Below are 9826 nucleotides of genomic sequence, written 5' to 3'. Positions count from 1 at the left end.
GTCCTAAGGAAAAGTGGGACATTCCAGGATAAAATCAGAAACTGGGAAGGTAAGATCAGGTGGGCCATCTATTTTGTAAACAAGAACTAATTGTTGGATGGTGACAGATGAAAGATGTTGACTATTCATTCAGCATTAGCACTTCCTGGATTTCGCCTGTATAATGCAAGGCATTCTACCAGACAATTCTTAAATGTCAATTGCTGCCATTTTACATTAAAGATAAAGCTTGCAAATGAAGTCTTAATGTCTTTGTTGTTGACAGCTACTGAAAAAAGCTGAATGATTTAAGCCACCTTAAATATCTCTCATAACCATTTTCCCTCTGCAAAGGTAAATGGATTTAATTTCCCCATCATCAGAATAGCCTGACACTACCTTTCTTACATGGGCCACTTCTTGATCATTATGCTTAATTATTTTTCAGAAACACAGGCAACAGTGTATTTGAACGCAGGTGAGTTGGGCCACATATCCTTAATATGGGGAAGGGCCATTGGTCAGCAGCAGAACATCTGTGTTGCACACAGAAGATTTAATCTCTGGCATTTCTAGGTAGGGCTTGGTATGTTCCCTGACCTGGAGAAGAACTGGACCATATTCTTGTCTCCTCTACTAAATCAATTACCAGTTGGCTATAGCCATCCATCATCACTGGACAAAGTATACAGTAACTGCAAATGAGCTGCCACATGGAAAGGAAGCATCAGATCAGGGTGGAGGTGGCACAGCACATACTAATGGGGAAGCAAAACCTTATGGTCAAAAGAAGAGACATAAATGAAGGACTAGGCCATGAACAAGGGGCCATGAACAGAAGAAGAGAGGCTTCGGCGTGCAAAAAATGGCAAGCCATTAGGAGGGCTTAACAGAGAAGACAACAAGGGGGCAGGATAGAGACCTGATATGTAGTGGAGGTTTCAACATAAGGTCCCTTTAATGTTAATATATATTTAAATAAAGAGGGACGTGGGTGGCGCTGTGGGTTAAACCACAGAGCCTAGGACTTGCCGATCAGAAGGTTGGCGGTTTGAATCCCCGCGACGGGGTGAGCTCCTGTTGCTTGGTCCCTGCTCCTGCCCACCTAGCAGTTCAAAAGCACATCAAAATGCAAGTAGATAAATAGGTACTGCTCCGGTGGGAAGGTAAATGGCGTTTCTGTGCGCTGCTCTGGTTCGCCAGAAGCGGCTTAGTCATGCTGGCCACATGACCCGGAAGCTGTACGCCGGCTCCCTTGGCCAATAAAGCGAGATGAGCGCCGCAACCCCAGTGGCGGTCACAACTGGACCTAATGGTCAGGGGTCCCTGCGCAATACAGTGGTACCTCGGGTTACAAATGCTTCGGGTTACGTGTTTTCAGGTTGTGGACTGCGGGAAACCTGGAAGTACTGGAAAGGGTTACTTCTGGGTTTCGCCGCTTGCGCATGCGCAGAAGCGCCAAATTGCGACAGACACGGCACTGCAGGTTACAAACGCTGCAGGTTGCAGACTTGCCTCCGTCCGCAACCCAAGGTTCTACTGTACAAGCCCAAGCCTAGAAGTTACAAACATCAGTGGTTTAGAGCTGTGCTTGCAGAGGTAGATTTAGGGCAGCATGACCGATTCCCCACACTGTGCCCTGAGCCAAGGGGGACACTGCAGAATGTCACAAATATGAAGTAATGCATGTACAAAATAGAAGACAAGAGGTGGGGTGCCGAATTTTGGGCTCACGCAGGCAGTGCTGAAATTGGAAATACCAAAGTCCACCCCTGGTGCACTAACTCCTTCATTCAATTTGGACCCCAGTCCCACTAGAAGTAATCCAGGGCTTACCTGACCTGGATCTGGGCTCTGAAATCAGTTGGGGGTACACAGTTTAATTAGGAGTTAAAAACCTAATTGAGCATATGGTCAGTGGGGAAAGGAGACTGCAGGCATCTCCTTCTCCCCTCCATACCCCGCCAACGCTCAGAGTTAACACATGTGACTGGAGGTGGCCAAGCAGCAGTTGTGTTCAGCATGGTGGCACTGATGAGCAAACACGGAGAACTGAATTTAAGATTGAAGGTGGAGAGGAAAACAGAGAGAAACCAGAACTGACAAATTTGCTCATCCCTAGCTGTGAGTGGAAAATATAGACACAGTACCCGGACTTACATATTTTTGCCTCTGTGGTTAATAGTGAGGTAAATTATATCAGGAAATCAGCATGGGAAAAGAGCTAAACCTCTCTCCTTTACCTTCAAAATTTCAATCCAAATTATAATGATTCACTGGATGATGTCTGCAAAAGAAATTAGCCTCCTCTACACATTAAGTACAAGAAAGGGGCTCAGCCCAAAGACTGGGGAGAAGTTTCATATCACTGGTCCTGTGTTTGGGATTTTACATATTGATCTATGCATGTGAGAAGTTGCTTGCGTGCAAGTTCCATTCCTGTGGACATCTGTGCATGGAGAGTTCCCTTTCTGCAATCAACACAAGAGGGCTAAAGACATTGGGCAATTCAATTACTAATCTCCCATGTCACATGCAATTGGGCCCTTATCATCATCATTCGAAAGATTTGCTGGCAAAGCTAAAACAATAGGCAGGAGGCTGTTAGGATGATTTTGAAAAGACAACATCAACCGATTAGTCTCAGTGGCTTGCAAAACTAATAGAGAGTCAAATCTCTGGAGTAAATTATTTTGCTTGGTTTTGTCATTAATTGCAAGAGGCTTTGCACTTCAAATGATGGTCCGAGTCAGCTTCTAAAACTCAAACCATCCAACCCAGTGGCCCACACTAAGTAAAGCATTGGAGGATATAGGACAACAGTTTGATGGTGAATAATATATCTTTAGTCAGGCAGGCAACCCATTTTCTCCATCCTGTTTTCTTGTATAAGTATTGGAGGCTGGACATAGAAACAAATCTGCTACCTCAGCATTTGGCTCTGAGCTCCATAATTCAGCTGTCTGGAATTATGGACTTCACTTGCTAAGGCACACTAAGTTTCCCACAGATCTCTTTCCTCAAGACAGCTACTGTGATTTGTGTCCAAAGTGACTTTCCCACCACTTTCTCAATTTATTATGTTTCCCAGCAGGGCCCTCCTGGCATGTTTCACCTGAGTTGATGTGGCATCATTCTGTACAAGTGCATAAAAATAACCCTTCAGACCTATGAGAGAGATTGGAAGGGGGGAGCAGTGGCTGGAGTGAATGATAACAAAGGCACTTTAATTTATGGAGGTCCCTAGATGAGCTCAAACCTATGCTGGGAAAGTCTAGCATTTGTGTCAGGTAAAGCATAGTATTTATTCCCAAATAATATAAGAATACACTTATTACATAAGTAGCTAAATGTTTTAATTACGGTACTTCTTTTGGTTTTGTTTTAGGAATGGTACCAGTATGATGCCTCGAAATCTCTAAATATCCAGCACAAAAAGCCTAAAGCAAAATTACAGAAATGAAGGGATGCTTTTTCTCTGGCAAAGTTCAGGCTGTTCTGACATTTGACACCTGTCTGGCTACATCTCCAAGTTAGAGCTATGCCTTCCAGCATTTTACTGGACATGTTGTATCCAGTCTGGGGTCTGTTCCCTTAGACCTTGCTCTAGCATTCTCCACATCAGTAAATATATAAGTGATGCGCTGTTACTCCCTAAAGCTTTTCTTTTCTTTTTTGATGAAAGAAATGAGGATTTCCCTACCCAATTCTAGCTGTGTAGACTTTATTGAACGAAAGAAGTATTTTCTATTATTCTTCATGCCATGCAGTACGACTACCTAGCAGCAAAGAGGAAAGTCCAAAACTCTCCCATCCTCTGCAAATACAAACAAACAAACAAACAAACACAGTCTTTCCCTCTGGCATTTGTGGACCATGCATAGTAGGCAATGAGTAAATATGAATAATATCCATGCAAATTACAAGGCGAGGGACTAAGAGAGAATGCAGTGTTATGACTTGGATGTCAAAAATTGGGGTGGCTAGCCCTTTTCAGTCTGAAGGCTACATTAACTCAAATTCAACTGTCCGAGGGCCACATTTCAAAATGGCTATGGCTGAAATGCTAAAGTCAGTTTGGGACCCAGATGTGATAAAAAGCAGGGTATACTTTTGTCTAACAAGCAAGAAAGCAAACAAAGTGTAAAACATCACACCAGAGGACCCAGTTTTTATTTTTAAAAAACTTATGCCTTTGAGAGGCTTTACACAAAGAAAGCTTTTGGTGCATTACAGTACCGTAGCTGGGTACCTATGGGTGTAAGTAGCATTTTAAATAGATAGATGATGATAGATAGATAGATAGATAGATAGATAGATGATAGATAGATAGATAGATGATATAGATATTAGATAGATAGATAGATAGATAGATAGATAGATAGATAGATAGATAGATAGATGATATAGATAGATAGAGGTTTTAATTTGACATCATTTGAGAGACCTATGAAAACAGTCAATAAACAAACAAGCAAACAAGGGAACATACTTAAAATAAAATAAAATGGAAACATTGATGGAGCCAGCTATCAACTCCAGCTCAACCATCGGAGCAGCTACATAGGCAAAACTTCCTGTTCACATACCAAGGGTCTTATGATGACATAAGCATTGTTCTGCCAGCATACGTTTATTTCCACTGGCAGAGCAGCTCTTGCACTGCCAATGCCTTTCAGCCAACTTTACTTTAATGTAGGACTGCACCTTTAATCATTTAAAGATATAATTATATGGGTGCTTTTTTTGAGAAATTTAATTAAATGTGAGATGACATTATTTAATAAATGAACATTTTTGCTGGTTCAGTTTTGTTTATCAATTCAAATTTCACATGACTCATGACTTGTATAGGCCAAACCATGATTTAGAGCTACTAGTACCCTTGTGTTCAGTCTGCCCGGCACTTCTTCTGGCTGCATCAAGGAGACATTGCACCAAACCATCTATTTGCATGATGTCTGAATTAAGTCATAAGAATATAAAAGTCTGCTGGATCAGACCAATGATCCATCTAGTCCAGCACCCAGTTCTCATAGCAGCCAACCAGATGCCTGTGAAACAAGCAGGACCTTGCATGTTTCCCTCCTACAGTTTCCAGCAACTGGTATTCAGAAACATTACTGCTTCCATTTATGGAGGCAGAGTATAGCCATCAGGGCTAGCAGCCTCTTCAAAAGTCTCTTGCAGCAGCAACCACAGGTAAAGGCTTTATCCTTTCAGCAGCAGCAGAAAAAAAATATCTTTATTTTAAACCATTCATCTATTTTGCCAATTAAAGACAAGGTACCCTTAAATAAATGTGTTCTTTTAACTCTCTGTCTCACCAATTGATCAAGTGGAGCTACCAGCTAAATTGCAGCCTTAGAAGGAATGAGCTATCTTGGAAATTCATCAAAAAAGAAACTGAGCTCTCTCACCTCCAGCCAACTGAACTGGGCTACATCAAGAACTAAGCCTTTTTGGAAATTCTGACATTTGCAATATTTAAACATTCCCCACCCCATCATGCTCTCTTTTTAAGGGAGAAAAGGCAATGCATTTTTCAGCATCCTTGCTTTGAAGACTCATAGTGCCTTATTGGAATTACAACAGGTAGTAACGCTAGTTTCGAAGGAACCCTATTTGTTGCTAGGTATACTTTGACCCATCTCTGGATTACAAAGGAACAGTTATTTTAGTTAAAATTCAGAAACTTATTTGTTTCCAGCTCAGTATGTTTGAAGAATAAAACATGAGATGATGTTGCTAGCTAAAAAAACTGCTATCTGTGGTAAATAATTGACAGGATACAAGGAGGACACCGTTTAGATGCCTTCTGCACCCTCCACTCCTTTGCAAGTGCTGCTGATCCCATTTTCCTGTCAATGGTCCTCCTTCAAGAAGAGAACTAATTGGCTCCTTCTGTGACATTTTGATTTCACAATGGCTTTAGGCTAAGCTATGTTTTATCTCCCCCACCCCCAGGCTCCCATCTCTGTTATATATTATATTCTGGATGATATAAATAAATTATATTTATAGTTTATAAATACTATAAATATTTGAAGGTTGAATATAAATATAAATATAATAAATAAAGTCTTACATTGGTTCTCAAACAGAATGCATTCTGGGAGTCCGTTCGACTCCCAGAACTGTTCAAAAACCAAAGCGCGGCTTCTGATTGGCTGCAGGAGTGTTCTGCAGCCAATTGGAAGTCATGGAAGCCACACTGGACGTTCAGTTTCTGAAAATAGTTTGAAAACCGGAACATTCACTTCTGGGTTTCGATCATTTGGGAGCCGATTTGTTCGGGAGCCAAGGTGTTTGAGATCCAAGGTACGACTGTATAAGAGGATGCTTTATACTGGGCCAGATCATTGGTCCATCTAGGTCAGGACTGTCTGCCCTGACTGGGAGGAGCTCTCTGAGATTCCAGGCAATGATTTCTTTTGCAGCGCTACCTGCAGATGCCAGGGATTGAACCCAAGACCTTCTACATACAAAGCAGATGTTCCTCCACTGAGCTATGGTCCTTCCCTGTAGCTTTCCATTTTTGTGTTGTGGTGTTTTGATAGGATCTTTTTATATTATTGTAATACCTGCTACCTCTCTTGGAGCCTAATTTTGGCCTAAATGTGGGGTGTGAATTCTTAGGTACATAAATAAACTGAGTTTGCATGGGGCTAAGGCCCAAAGGAATTGGGCCCTTAGTGTTACAGTCGTCAATAAGGAAAATAAAGGCAAAGCATAAAATGACATTCAGGACAGAATAATGTAGTGCAATTGTGTTTAGGTAGCAGTGCTATGCTGGGTGCTTCAAAATATGTCTAAAAATAATTAGACATGCATATGTTAGTTCATAAAATAAATAATAATAATAAACTCCTTTCATTTCCTTTAGGCTTTGTATTTTGGAAATACTGATAGCCAAAGCCTATTTAAATAGCCGCATGAAAATGAGATGTGTGCATCCTTTCAATACTGTACACAACTCTCTCCAGCCTCTTTGTATTTGGAAATCTCACTATACATATCAATTCATTTGCTGTGGGGAAAGCTATCAGCCATACCATCTCTCAGTGCAATAAATCTGCAAGTGAAATAAGGGAAGCTCTCATCTGGAAAGACATATCACATTTTGGGCTGCCTTTCTCTTTGTTATTGCTTTTCATGACAGGAAAAAATTGCTTTTCCTGATACAAATGCTTGTCTGTGGCTGTAGGTGGCATAGCTGCACAATTCACACTACACAGCCTCATGCTGTATAACACTAACGCTCATTGACTTCAGTTTGCTTTTTTGAAAAAACAAACCCCAAAAAACCACAGATACCCAAGATTGAAGCATTTAAACATGCAGTCGCTGAATCTGTCTCCACAAGCCTTGGACTCTGCTAACACAGGGTTCAGCTAAACACATCATTCTGGGAGCAGCCACTATACTTTATTTAGAATATGAGTCCCTGGAGAATCTGCACAATCTTAGCAGCAGCATGAAAGGAGAAGATGCTTTCTTTCCTTCCACAATACCTCCATATACATTTGTGAAAAGCTTGAGATAAAATTGAAACACTTGGATTAAACCTGGATCTGAAAGCAGCCTGGCATTCCAGTTCAGAATGTCCTTGGCTAATAAGTCCAGTTGGCTTCAACAGATCCCTCTGGGTGTCTGGTATCACAGGCTTAGTTCACACTGGCATGATATAAAACTGCAGAACTGTGGGACAAAAGCACAAACTATTGGTAGGTCCTGTTTGGTGTCATAACACTACCTATCAACTCCATTATGCAGGGGTCATGAGCAAAGAGCCTGCAGGTGTGCATATGTTGAGAGAGGTCACCCCTGATGTTTATGGGGTCCCCTCTCCACCTCCCACTGAAATTGGCCTTGAAACAAGCAGGCCATTGTAGCCAACAGAATAGGTTGCAGGGTGTGCTTGCTTGTTTCCTCATGTGTCTATGGGCCGAAAAAGTTTCACAAGTTTGGCTTTACTTAAATAGTTAGTTCTGATATGTCCTTCATGTGTCAGATTCTGAACTGTTCAGTTATGTTCCTTCCACCGCTGTATTTAGTAATTATACAAAGGAAGTTTCCCATGAGATGGAACATATTCAAATTCTTAGACAATGATAAAGTTGGATGAAAAAAGGAGTGGAATCTCAGATTACAGTGATATGGGACTAGAGCCTATATACCAACAAGCTGGACAATACTAAGATGCCAGTAACAGTCTTCAAAGACTGGAAAGCAGTGCAGTGCTATGCATACTTTGAAGTAAGTCCCATAAAGTTGAATAAGACATATTCCTGGGTATGCCCCGCAGTGGTTCTCAAAGGGTGTGACAGCAGAGAATGGCAAGTATGTTGGGAAGATTCAAGGACAATCAAAGAATCATTTAAACATTTCAGTGTAGAATAGCATAGTATGTATTAAAAATATAGTATTTTTTTTTCAAAATAAGAGCAAGAGCATCAAGTGATATTGAGGACAATCCTAGCTGTGATCTAGAAGACTCATTTATAATTATATTTTTGGAATGATTCGTGTTCTTATGCAGCTACATTGTTTTATACTTTCTGCATGTCCCATGATCATATTTATAAAGTAGTTATGTTCTGTGTTATAATAAAGTGTATTTCTTATCAATTAAAAAAATCAGTGCAGCATGAGCAAATCTTTATACTGTAAGAGGTTTATACAGTACTGTAATCTAGTTTCCTTTAAAAAACAACAACCACGATGATACTTTGCAAGAAAAGTAGGACAGGGTAAAGTCTGAAAGGGCTGTTGCCAAGCTAGACTTTGGGTTTCTGCAAGATCCTTTGCATTGGGAGAGAGCCAGCTAATCTGGGACTCCACAGGAAGCTTGGAGCTTCTTCCCTTCTGAGAGATGCTTTACTTCTGCCATGGTTATAATATGGAGGCTTGGAAGGGGGGGGGGGTCAGCAGTTTGACAGCTATCTGTTCCTTCCTTCTTATCTATCTACCTACCTAGGTCTGTGAGGCAGGTTAGTACATTTTTGGTAATTAAACATGTTAGGCAACCACCAAAGATGAGAACTGAGCTTGGCTTCCATTTAAAAGTGGCCGTGCCTCCCACCCACTGCTGAAATGCCTGAGAGAGAGGGTGGTGAGCAGCAGCCCATGGAAGTTGTCTTGTTGTGGGGATAGGGTGGGGTGTTGGTGTAGCCAAGAGGGATGGAGCATAGGCAGCTCTACAAGGGGCAGAGCATAAATGGCACTGTAATGAGGTCCCTTGAAGCCTGACACTTCTGCCTCAAAATTTATCAGATATATACACATTCTCACTTAAAAGTGATCTGAGAAAACATGGGTTGTATTCATGAAAGTCATGCTCAGAGTAGACCATTTGAAATCAGAGAATACAGCGGTCCTTGGTTTAAGAACAGTTTAGTTTATGAACAACTTGGATTAAGAACGCTCAAACCCGGAAGTAGGTGTTTTGGTTTGTGAACTTTGCCTTGGAAGCAGAACATGTTCTGTTTCCTGTTGAGTGTGTTCCATTTGTAAATTGAGTCCCCCGCTGCTATGGGAAAGCACACCTTAGTTTAAGAATGCTTTGGTTTAAGAACGGATCATTCTGCATGTTTTAGGACAATCAGTGTCATGAAGCAATCTGGAATCAGGAGTCCCTGTTCCGACTTGCGCTGACTTATTTATTAACGGTTCCATTCAACTCAGAAGCATACAAATCTTCCCTGAATCACCCTGATTCATTGCATAACTCAGGGCTCACATAGAGCCAATGAACACCTTAATAAATACCATATACATTGATGACACTGCCTAACAAGTGTTTATGTTGCTTTTATTAATTCCTGTAAACTGCCAAAGAATTAAA

Source organism: Podarcis cretensis (genome assembly GCF_951804945.1).
Source record: "Podarcis cretensis genome assembly, chromosome: 4".
In the NCBI taxonomy this organism is placed as follows: domain Eukaryota; kingdom Metazoa; phylum Chordata; class Lepidosauria; order Squamata; family Lacertidae; genus Podarcis; species Podarcis cretensis.
The sequence above is the reverse complement of the archived record's forward strand: the minus strand, read 5'-3'. Positions refer to the sequence as shown.